Consider the following 12819-nt stretch of genomic DNA (forward strand, 5'->3'; position numbering starts at 1 on the left):
GAGACATTAATTAAATCAGTCGCCCAAGCTATCCCAACTTTCAGTATGAGCTGCTTTAAGCTGACAAAAAATGTGTGTAAAAGCCTTACAGCTAGTATGGCAAAGTTTTAGTGGAGTGGCTCCCTTGACCGCAGATCGTTGCATTGGCTATCATGGGACAAACTCGCATCTTCAAAGGCCCGAGGAGGCATGGGTTTTCGTGATCTTGAGTTATTTAACCTGGCACTGCTAGGTAAGCACGGATGGAGGTTCATTACTAATCCCAACTCTCTGTGTGCAAGGGTCATGAAGGGGCGCTATTTTCCTGATTGTGAGTTCATGGATGCTTCTATTCCACAGTCTGCTTCAGCGATATGGCGAGCAATTGTGGCAGGCAAGGAGGCGCTCACAGCAGGCCTGATAAAAAGGGTGGGCGATGGCACTACCATCTCTATTTGGGATGATCGCTGGATTCCGGGTCTCTCTACTTTGTCCCCCACGGTTGTACCAGGGGGTGCTACACTTGCTACCGTCGATCAACTCATTGACACCGGAAATTGGACATGGCGGACAGAGTTGATTAGAAGTTTTTTTATCCCACCAGAAGCTGAAGCCATATTGAATATTCCTTTGCGCTCCGGTGGTGGTGATGATTTTCTTGCTTGGGCCCATGAACGAAGTGGTATCTACTCTGTCAAAAGTGTGTACCGTGCTCTGCTGACTCGTAAAGAGCTTGCTGCTCTAGAGGAAGGGACGGTTACAAATACCTCACAGACCGAAGAACAGATGTGGAAGAAACTATGAAAGCTCAAGGTTTGCAGAAGGTGCGTGTATTCTGGTGGCGAGTTGTCCGTGGTATCCTACCAGACGAATGTACCCTTCGGCGGCGTCATATCAAAGTCAACAGTCGATGCAATGTATGTCTTGCGATGGATGAGGATCTGATGCATGCTTTAGTGCATTGCTCTCATGCCAAGTTGTTTTGGGAACAAGCACATGAGTTCTTAGGTATTCGAAGACCCCGATTGCACCCAAGTACATGGTCCCAGGATATTTTATGTGATGGGCATTTCTCTGACAGTGAGAGAGCTGTGATGATCTCCGTTATGTGGTCCATATGGCATTCAAGAAACAGGGTTACCCATGACAATGATCAGCTCGACCCATTCACTTCGGTCAAGCGTATTAGGGAGGATCTGGCACTGCTCGATATACCCCAGTCTCATGCTTCTATTCTTCCAGGGCATGGCTGGATACCGCCGGAAGTAGGGATCGTTAAGATCAATACGAACGCGACTTTGAGCATGGAGTCGGACAAGGCTGGCACAGGAGGAGTGGCGCGCTCTTGCACTGCCCTACTTGGCGCGTGGAGTAAACCCCACTTGGGGGTATCTGATCCTTTTATTGGAGAGATGATGGCACTGCGAGATGGGGTAATCTTTGCAAACCTACGTGGATTCTCACATGTGATCATGGAAACCGATTGCTTGGAAATTGTGGATCTCTGGAAATCTCGCCAGTACAGTATGTCTATGGTGGCACCAGTATTATTAGAGATTAGAGAGCTAGCTTCCTCGTTTTCTTTTTTTGATATTCAACATGTAAACCGATCAGCCAATGTCCCGACCCATCTATGTGCAAAGCATGCTTGCACTCTGACGGTCACCGAGAGTTGGACTGGTTTGAGACCCTCTTTCCTGCTCACCAGCTTGCTAGCTGATGATGCCAGGAGCTTGTTTGTTGAATAAAGCTCTCTGATTGGAACGCAAAAAAATAAATAAAGCAAGAACAGTATCCTAGAAAACAGTGGCTCTATCCTAGGGGTGTCAAATTCCCTGCTAACAGTGGAATTTCTATATATAAAAGAAAGATACACTCCCTCCGTTCCAAAATAGATGACCCAACTTTATACTAAGTTAGTACAAAGTTGGGTCATCTATTTTGGAACGGAGGGAGTAGTTAGGTACCATACCGTATGTCTTTACTGTCCATCGTTTTCATGTAGTGGATGGAACTACACAATGCATCATGTACTTCTTAGCACCCTCACATTCAGAGTCATTACCAACAGAATGATATCCTGCTAAAACATCGGAATTAGAACTGCCAGCATGTAAAGAAACCTTGATGTATTGATGCAAACACGTACTGGTGCTCTTGGAAGTACATAGCTATTTGGATGTCTTGCAAATCTCACATTCTGCACACCCAGCATCTAGAAGCACAACAATAAAGCACGTACGAGCTTCATGGAACCATTACCTATCAGTTTTTTCTTATGAAAAGATAGTTACAACAAGATTTCTAGTGCACGATAAGTTTTTGATTCCAAGATTTTGCCAAACACCCTGGTAGAAAAACTTTTGCAGTTTTGCGAGACAAGCTTGAAATTTCTAGCAATGATAAGCCAATAATACTCCCAGGTTTTATCTAAACAGTTCCGCCAACCGAAAATTTACCGACTGAAAATTGGTACTTCGTGTCGAACACAGGAAGTTCCAGCGAAGCCGGCAATGTTCGAGTGAAGTTGGCGGAGCCGGTGAGATTGGAGGCTTCTGGCATGGCAATTTTGAGCACGTGAGCTTGCACTGAATCTAGGTTTTGGTAGAGAAACTCAACATCTTTTTATGGCAAACGAGGACAGTTCAAGCAAAGTTTGTGTCAGCCATCCCTTGATTGTGTGCTCGAACACTTGTTCGCCTGGACGGACACATCACATGGACTCCGGTCCGAGTCCTTCTCTTGAGCGGACACAACACATGGACAATGGACAGTGGGAGGACAAAGGTGGAGTAGGTACATAACGAGATTTCCGAAGTCTTGTAAATAGTCGACAAATATTAGCTCGTAATATCTAGAACAGAAGAAACGAGGATTTCAAATTTCTCCAGCAAAAAAATGCACACCAATAAATAACTGAAGCTAAATTCTAAAATGATGGCAGCAAATGTAGAACTTTGATATTCTCTACTTTGTATGACAATAAGAAATATGCCATGATGAATCAACTCAAATAATCAGACGGAATCAAAGTTGCGCAAATTATTGTTCGAAAGTGAGAAAGAACATAGAAAGCATTTAATAAAAAAAATAGTCAACAACCGTTATACAAATTTCAGTTTTACAAACTATAATAGTTAATTTTGCATACAGCAAGATGGCAACATTCTAGAAACAAATATGTGTCAGTGTTCATCTAAAGTCCAATTGTCGCATGATGAAACCACAAAACAATCAAGGTTTTAGCAGCAACATTGCCAACTCCACAAGCTGCTAGATACAACGCCACCAGCTAGCTCAATCCTCTGGCATCGTCAACCTCTGGTCCGACTGCTGGGATGATTAACGGTGACTCAAAAAAGAGAAGGGGAGGCGGGTTTGCATTACCATACTGTAGTGGCGTCGTGTCCAATCGGTCCAGGTCAAGGATAAGGCATCTGTGCAAAGTCGGTCGTCGGTCCACCGGCCTCGTCGTTCGACACGGGGTGCCAGCTAAGATGGGGTGTAGGCGTCGGTCGCCGCTCCAGGTCATCCCATCTGTCGGTGATGGTGTCGCGTCGGCCCTGGCAATCAGCGCCTCGACGCGCGTGGGGTGGCAGCAGAGCAGAGGATAGCCGGCGTGGGCGGTGCGGGGAGACGAGCGTGGGGGAGGCTGTCGCGTGAGGTGGAGGCGTGGAGCCTGGCGGTCCAGCGGGAGACATGAAGAAGACGATTGCCCTCTCGTAAATCTGATTGTCTTTCTATTTTTTCAAGAGAGACATGTGCTATTTCTTGAGCTTGTGTTGGTTTTTTCCTTAAAAAGAAAAGAATGATGCAGCAAAATAGAGATAAGTATTCCCCTCAGTTATAGAATAAAGATATCAATCCAGTAGTAGGTACACGCGAGTCTCCAATCTATGCACCAGCACAAACAATCAAGCACTTACACCCAACGCGATAAAGGGGTTGCTAATCCCTTCACGGTCATTTGCAAGGATGAGATATGGTAGACATAGATATAAAATATTACTAAAACATAAAACAAAGTAAAAACAAATAAATTACAACAAAGTATTTTTGGGTTGTTGGGTTTATAGATCTGAAAATATATGATGAAAAATAAACCGAGGGGCCATAGGTTTCACTAGAGGCTTCTCTCTTGAAAGAAAATAATACGGTGGGTGAACAAATTACTGTCGAGCAATTGATAGAAAAGCGCAAAGTTATGACGATATCCAAGGCCATGATCATGAATATAGGCATCACGTCCGTGTCAAGTAGACCGACTTCTGCCTGCATCTACTACTATTACTCCACACATCGACCGCTAGCTATCCAGCATGCATCTAGAGTATTAAGTTCATAAGAACAGAGTAACGTCTTAAGTAAGATGACATGTTGTAGAGGAATAAACTCAAGCAATATGATGAAAACCCCATCTTTTTACCCTTGATGGCAATAATACAATATGTGCCTCGCTACCCCTACTATGTCACTGGGTGAGGACGCCGCAAGATTGAACCCAAAACTAAGCACCTCTCCCATTGCAAGAAGAACCAATCTAGTTGGACAAACCAAACCGATAATTCGAAGAGAAATACAAAGATATCGAATCATGCATATAAGAATTCAGAAGAGACTCAAATAATATTCATAGATAATCTGATCATAAATCCACAATTCATCGGATCTCGACAAACACACCGCAAAAGAGTATTACATCGGATAGAACTCCAAGAACATCGAGGAGAACATGGTATTGAAGATCATAGAGAGAGAAGAAGCCATCTAGCTACTAGCTATGGACCCGCTGGTCTGTGGTAAACTACTCACGCTTCATCGGAAGGGCCATAGAGTTGATATAGATGCCCTCTGTGATTGAATTCCTCTCCGGCAGGGTGCTGGAAAAGGCCCCAAGATGGGATCTCACGGGAACAAAGGCTTGCGGTAGCGGAAAATTATTTTGGTGGGCGCTTCTGGTCGTTTGAGAATATTTGAGAATTTATAGAGCAAAAATTAGGGTTGGAGGAGTCCCGGAGGGCCCACAAGCCAGGGAGGCGCCCCCCTAGGGCGCACCCAGAGGGCTTGTGGTGCCCTCGGGACTCTTCTGGCCCCCTCTCCAAGCTCCGTGGATGTCTTCTGGTCCAAGAAAAATCATCGCGAAAGTTTTATTCCGTTTGGACTCTGTTTGATATTCCTTTTCTGTATAACTCAAAAACAAGGAAAAAACAGAAACCGACACTGGGATCTAATAGGTTAGTCCCAAAAATAATATAAAATAGCATACTAATGCATATAAAACATCCAAAACAGATAATATAATAGAATGGAACAATAAAAAATTATAGATACGTACGTTGGAGACGTATCGAGCATCCCCAAGCTTAATTCCCGCTCGTCCTCGAGTAGGTAAATGACAAAAACAATTTTTTTTGATGTGGAATGCTACCTAACATATTTATCCATGTAATTTTCTTTATTGTGGCATGAATATTCATATCCATAAATTCAAAACAAAACTTTAATATTGGCATAAAAGCAATAATACTTCAAGCATACTCATAAAGCAATCGCGTCTTCTCAAAATAACATGGCCAAAGAAAGTTATTCCTACAAAATCATATAGCCTGGCTATGCTCCATCTTCATCACACAAAGTATTTCATCATGCACAACCCCGGTTTTAGCCAAGCAATTGTTTCACACTTTGGTATTCTAAAAAAAAAATCAACTTTCACGCAATATATGAGCGTGAGCCATGGTATAGCACTGTAGGTGGAATAGAATATGGTGGTTGTGGAGACTACAAAAAGGAGAAAGTCTCACATCAACTAGGCTTATCAACGGGCTATGGAGATGCCCATAATAGATATCAATGTGAGTGAGTAGAGATTGCCATGCAACGGATGCACTAGAGCTATAAGCTTATGAAAGCTCAAAAAGAAACTAAGTGGGCGTGCATCCAACTCGCTTGCTCACGAAGACCTAGGGAAATTTGAGAAAGCCCATCGTTGGAATATACAAGCCAAGTTATATAATGAAAAATTCTCACTACTATATGAAAGTGACAAAATGGGAGGCTCTCTATCATGAAGAACATGGTGCTACTTTGAAGCACAAGTGTGGAAAAAGGATAGTAACATTGTCCCTTCTCTCTTTTCTCTCATTTTTTGGTGGGGTTCTTTGGCCTCTTTTCTTTTATTTGGGCTTCTCTGGCCTCTTTTATTTTTTTATAAAGTTCGAAGACTCATCCCAACTTGTGAGGGAATCATAGCTTCCATCATCCTTTCCTCACATGGGGCAATGCTCTAATAATGATGATCATCACACTTTTATTTACTTACAACTCAAGAATTACAACTCGATGCTAGAACAAAATATGACTCTATATGAATGCCTCCGGCGGTGTACCGGGATGTGCAACGATCTATAGTGACATGTATAAAAATTATGAACGGTGGCCTTGCCACAAATACTATGTCAACTACATGATCATGCAAAGCAATATGACAATGATGGTGCGTGCCACAATAAAACGGTACGGTGCAAGTTGCATGGCAATATATCTCGGAATGGCTATGGAAATGGCATAATAGGTAGGTATGGTGGCTGTTTTGAGGAAGGGTATATGGTGGGTTTAATGCACCGGCGAAAGTTGCGCGGTACTAGAGAGCTAGCAATGGTGGAAGGGTGAGAGTGCGTATAATCCATGGACTCAACATTAGTCATAAAGAACTCACATACATGTTGCAAAAATTTATTAGTCATCGGAACAAAATACCAGACGCATGCTCCTAGGGGAGAGGTTGGTAGGAGTTAACCATCTCGCACTCCCGACCTCCACACAAAGGATGACAATCAAAAAATAAACCATGCTCTGACTTCATCACATAATGGTTCACCATACGTGCATGCTACGGGAATCACAAACTTTAACACAGGTATTTCTACCAATCCACAATTACTCACTAGCATGACTCTAATATCACCATCTTTATATCTCAAAACAATCATAAGGAATCAAACTTCTCATGGTATTCAATGCTCTTTATATGAAAGTTTTTATTATATCCCTCTTGGATGCCCATCATATTAAGACTAAATTTATAACCTAAGTAAATTACCATGCTGTTTAGAGAATATCAAAATAATATAAGTGAAGCATGAGAGTTCAACAATTTCTATAAAATAAAGCCACCACTGTGCTCTAAAAAAATATAAGTGAAGGACTAGAGCAAATTGCCTAGCTCAAAAGATATAAGTTAAGCACAAAGAGTATTCTAATAAATTCACGGTTCATGCGTGTCCCTCTCAAAAGGTGTGAACAGAAAGGATGATTGTGGCAAACTAAAAAGAAAAGACTCATACCATACAACACGCTCCAAGCAAAACACATATCATGTGGTGAATAAAAATATAGCCTTAAGTAAATTTACCGATGGAACGAAGTTGAAAGGGGGATGCCATCCGGGGCATCCCCAAGCTTAGATGCTTGGTTGTCCTTAAATATTACCTTGGGGTGCCTTGGGAATACCCAAGCTTAGGCTCTTGCCATTCCTTATTCCATAGTCCATAATTTTTTTACCCAAAACTTGAAAACTTCACAACACAGAACTCAACAGAAAAATCATGAGATCCGTTAGTATAGTAAAATAAATCACCACTTTAGGTACTGTTGTGAACTCATTCTTTATTTATATTGGTGTAATATCTACTGTATTCCAACTTCTCCATGGTTCATACCCCCCGATACTACCCATAGATTCATCAAAATAAGCAAACAACACATAGAAAATAGAATCTGTCAGAAACAGAACAGTCTGTAGCAATCTGAAAACTTCGTATAGTTCTGTAACTCCAAAATTTCTGAAAAAAATAGGAAAATCTAGTAATTTTTTTATCAATATTGTGTAAAAAAATTAGATCAAAATCATTCTTCTGTGATTTTTTAAAATTGTTTTACTGGGCGCAAAAGTTTCTGTTTTCAGCAAGATCAAATCAACTATCACCATAGACCATCCCAAGGTCTTGCTTGGCTCAAACACTAATTAAGACACCAAAACACAATTACTACAGAGGTAATAATGTGTAATTATTGAAAAATGGAACCAAAAACACAAAAAAAATTGGGTTGCCTCCCAACAAGCGCTATTGTTTAACGCCCCTAGCTAGGCATAAAACATAGATCTAGGTATTGTCATCTTTGGTATTATTTGTCATAGATGTACTCTCGTCGGGAGGTTTCGCAAAGATAACTTGAAACACATTATCCATAGAGATTTTGGCATCATTAAGCTGCCCATCTTTGTATCCCTTTTGATTTCCCGTCACAATCCAAAAATATTGTTGATTAACATCATTGAAAACTTGTTGGATCATATATAAAACTGGGATTTTCTTTTTGATATTTTCATCAAAATTTTGATCATTTCCAAACAAATGTCTCAAAGTGTAGTCACTATTGTAAAGAATCTCATCAATCACCGATTTTTCACGGCTCATACCATAATGATCAAAAAATTCTCTAGCTTCCCGTACTATGCGATCAAATTCATTCTTAAGAACTTGGGTAGCTATCCTTTTAGCCTTAGGATCTTTTATAACGAGTAGCTCATAAAACAATCTTTGCAACGTAGGATGAGTACGGATAAATCTACTTCCAAATTTCAGAACTAGTGCTGAAATAGCTTCCGCATAAGTTTTAGTTCTTTTAAGTATGGGAATATCATCGAGAGGCAAATTGCCTACACAATTGAAAAATTCTTGTATATGTTATTTTCCCGTAAAATCCCCTTGTCCCAAAACGAAAGTTCTGACATCCAGATTTCCTGAACGTCCAACTTTAGGAGTCAGGCCATCATCAGTTTCTGCCATACCAAAGTCACTCATGCTGACGAGTTCAAGCAAACAAAAGATTGGACGGAAATAGGGCGAATAAAAGGCAAATATTTTTGTATTTTTCTGAAAACATTTTAGAAGTGGGGGAGAAGAAAACAAGAGGCAAATGGCAAATAATGTAATGCAAGAGATGAGAGTTTATGATAGGTACTTGGTAGGCTTGATGTAGAACCTCCCCGGCAACGGTGCCAGAAATTCTTCCTGCTACTTCTTGAGCTCGCGTTGGTTTTTCCCTTCAAGAGGAAAGGGTGATGCAGCAAAGTAGAGATAAGTATTTCCCTTAGTTTGAGAACCAAGGTATCAATCTAGTAGGAGTTACAAACAAGTCTCCAATCTATGCACCTGCACAAACAATCAAACACTTGCACCCAACGCAATAAAGGGGTTGTCAATCCCTTCACGATCACTTGCAAGGATGGGATCTGGTAGAGATAGATATAAAAGATTACTAAAACGTCAAACAAAGTAAAAACAAATAAATTGCAGCAAAGTATTTTTGGGTTTTTGGGTTTATAGATCTAAAAATATATGATGGAAAATAGACCCCGGGGCCATAGGTTTCACTAGAGGCTTCTCTCTTGAAAGAAAATAATACGGTGGGTGAACAAATTACTGTCGAGCAATTGATAGAAAAGCGCAAAGTTATGACGATATCCAAGGCAATGATCATGAATATAGGCATCACGTCCGTGTCAAGTAGACCGAATCCTGCCTGCATCTTCTACTATTACTCCACACATCGACCGCTATCCAGCATGCATCTAGAGTATTAAGTTCATAAGAACAGAGTAACGCCTTAAGTAAGATGACATCTTGTAGAGGGATAAACTCAAGAAATATGATGAAAACCCCATCTTTTTACCCTTGATGGCAACAATACAATACGTGCCTCGCTACCCCTGCTATGTCACTGGGTGAGGACACCGCAAGATTGAACCCAAAACTAAGCACCTCTCCCATTGCAAGAAGAACCAATCTAGTTGGCTAAACCAAACCGATAATTCAAAGAGAGATACAAAGATATCAAATGATGCATATAAGAATTCAAAATAGACTCACATAATATTCATAGATAATCTAATCATAAATCCACAATTCATCGGATCTCGACAAACACACCGCAAAAGAGTATTACATCGGATAGAACTCCAAGAACATCAAGGAGAACATGGCATTGAAGATCATAGAGAGAGAAGAAGCCATCTAGCTACTAGCCGTGGACCCATTGGTTTGTGGTAAACTTCCCACGCTTAATTGGAAGGGCCATAGAGTTGATGTAGATGCCCTCTGTGATCGAATCCCCCTCTGGCAGCGTGCTGAAAAAGGCCCCAAAATGGGATCTCATGGGAACAAAGGCTTGCCGGGGCGGAAAAGTATTTTGGTGGACGCTTCTGGTCATTTGGGAATATTTGGGAATTTATAGAGCAAAAATTAGGGTTGGAGGGGTCCCGGGGGCCCACAAGCCAGGGAGGCGCCCCCCTAGGGCATGCCCTGAGGTCTTATGGTGCCCTCGGGACTGTTCTGGCCCCCTCTCCAAGCTCCGTGGATGTCTTCTGGTCCAAGAAAAATCGTCGTGAAAGTTTTATTCCGCTTGGACTCCGTTTGATATTCCTTTTCTGTAAAAATCAGAAACAAGGAAAAAACAGAAACTGGCACTGGGCTCTAGGTTAATAGGTTAGTCCCAAAATAATATAAAATAGCTTATTAATGCATATAAAACATCCAAAACAGATAATATAATAGCATGGAACAATAGAAAATTATAGATACGTTGGAGACGTATCAACATGCACTACTCGGGAAGGGGAGATCGCCTCTTGATATTTTTTTCCTTCGTAGCGTAATATACGAGGAAAGTGAAGGACAAAAAATCCGTAGACAAAAGGGGTGTCGACCGATCGAGCATGAGGTAAGGAACGAATGAAACAACTTAGGTACTCCCTCGGGAGTAAGAGAAGATTATAGGAGTAGAGATACTGGTTATTAGGAAAGGTAGGAACTGAAGGAAATATGCCCTAGAAGCAATAATAAAGTTGTTATTTTATATTTCCTTATTCATGATAATATTTACTATTCATGCTAGAATTGTATTAATCGGAAACCTAAATACATGTGTGAATACATAGACAAACCCTGTATCCCTAGTGATCCTCTACTTGACTATCTCGTTGATCAAAGATGGTTAATGTTTCCTGACCATGGACATGAGTTGTCATTTCATAATGGGATCACATCATTAGGAGAATGATGTGAAGGACAAGACCCATCCGTTAGCTTAGCATATTGATCGTTCAATATTATTGCTATTGCTTTCTTCATGTCAAATACATATTCCTTCGACTATGAGATTATGCAACTCCCGGATACCGGAGGAATACCTTGTGTGCTATCAAACGTCACAATTTAAATGGGTGATTATAAAGATGCTCTACAGGTATCTCTGAAGGTGTTTGTTGGGTTGGCATAGATCAAGATTATGATTTGTCACTACGAGTATCGGAGAGGTATCTCCGAGCCCTCTCGGTAATGCACATCATAAGAAGCCTTGCAAGCAAAGTGACTAATGAGTTAGTTGCAAGATGATGTATTACGGAACAAGTAAAGAGACTTGCCGGTAACGATATTGAACTAGGTATGTAGATACCGACGATCGAATCTCGGGCAAGTAACATACCGATGGACAAAGGGAATTACGTATGTTGTCATAACGGTTCGACCGATAAAGATCTTCATAGAATACATCGGAGCCAATATGAGCATCCAGGTTCCGCTATTGTTTATTGACCGAAGAGGTGTCTCGGTCATGTCTACATAGTTCTCGAACCCGTAGGGTCTGCACGCTTAACGTTCGATGATGATATTATATTATATGAGTTATGTGATTTGGTGATCGAATGTTGCTCGGAGTCCCGAATGAGATCACGAACATGACGAGGAGTCTCGAAATGGTCGAGAGGTAAAGATTGATATATAGGATGATAGTATTCGGACACCGGAAGTGTTCCGGAGTGTATCAAGTATTTATCGGAGTACCGGGGGGGGGGGGGGGTTACCGGAACCCCGGGGGGTATATGAGCCATATGGGCCAAGAGAGGGGAGTACACCGGCCCACAAGGGGTGGCGGCCCCCCATGATAGGTGGATGAATAGGAGAAGGAGAAGAGGGGGTTCGGCCCCCTTCCTTCTCTTCTTCCCCTTCCTTTCTTCTCCGGTGGAAAAAGGAAAGGGGGGGGGGCACTTGGGGAAACCCCAGGTAGGATTCGGATCCTACTTGGGGGACCCCTAGCTGCCTCTCCTCCCCTCCCACCTATATATATGTGGGGAGGGGGGCGCCCAGAGCACACAACATCAATTGTTAGCCGTGTGCGGTGCCCCCTCCACAGTTTACACCCCCGGTCATATTCTCGCGGTGCTTAGGCGAAGCCCTGCGCGGATCACTTCACCATCACCGTCACCACGCCGTCGTGCTGACATAACTCATCTACTACCTCGACACCTTGCTGGATCAAGAAAGTGAGGGACGTCACCGAGCTAAACGTGTGCAGAACTCGGAGGTGCCGTATGTTGGGTGCTTGATCGGTCGGAGCTAGAAGATGTTCGACTACATCAACCGCGTTATCAAACGCTTCCGCTTTCGGTCTACGAGGGTACATAGACACACTCTCCCCTCGTTGCTATGCATCTCCATGGATAGATCATTGCATGTGCATAGATTTTTTTTGTTTTCCATGCAACATTTCCCAACAGCGGCATCCGAGCCAGGTCTATGCATAGATGATATGCACGAGTAGAACACAAAGAGTTGTGGGCGGTGATAGTCATACTGCTTCCTACCAACGTCTTATTTTGATTCTGTGGTATTGTGGGATGAAGCGGCCCGGACCAACTTTACATGTCCACGCACATGAGACCGGTTCCACCGACAGACATGCAACTAGTTTTGCATAAAGGTGGCTGGCGGGTGT

The sequence above is a fragment of the Triticum aestivum genome, chromosome 3D (assembly GCF_018294505.1).
Source record: "Triticum aestivum cultivar Chinese Spring chromosome 3D, IWGSC CS RefSeq v2.1, whole genome shotgun sequence".
NCBI lineage: Eukaryota > Viridiplantae > Streptophyta > Magnoliopsida > Poales > Poaceae > Triticum > Triticum aestivum.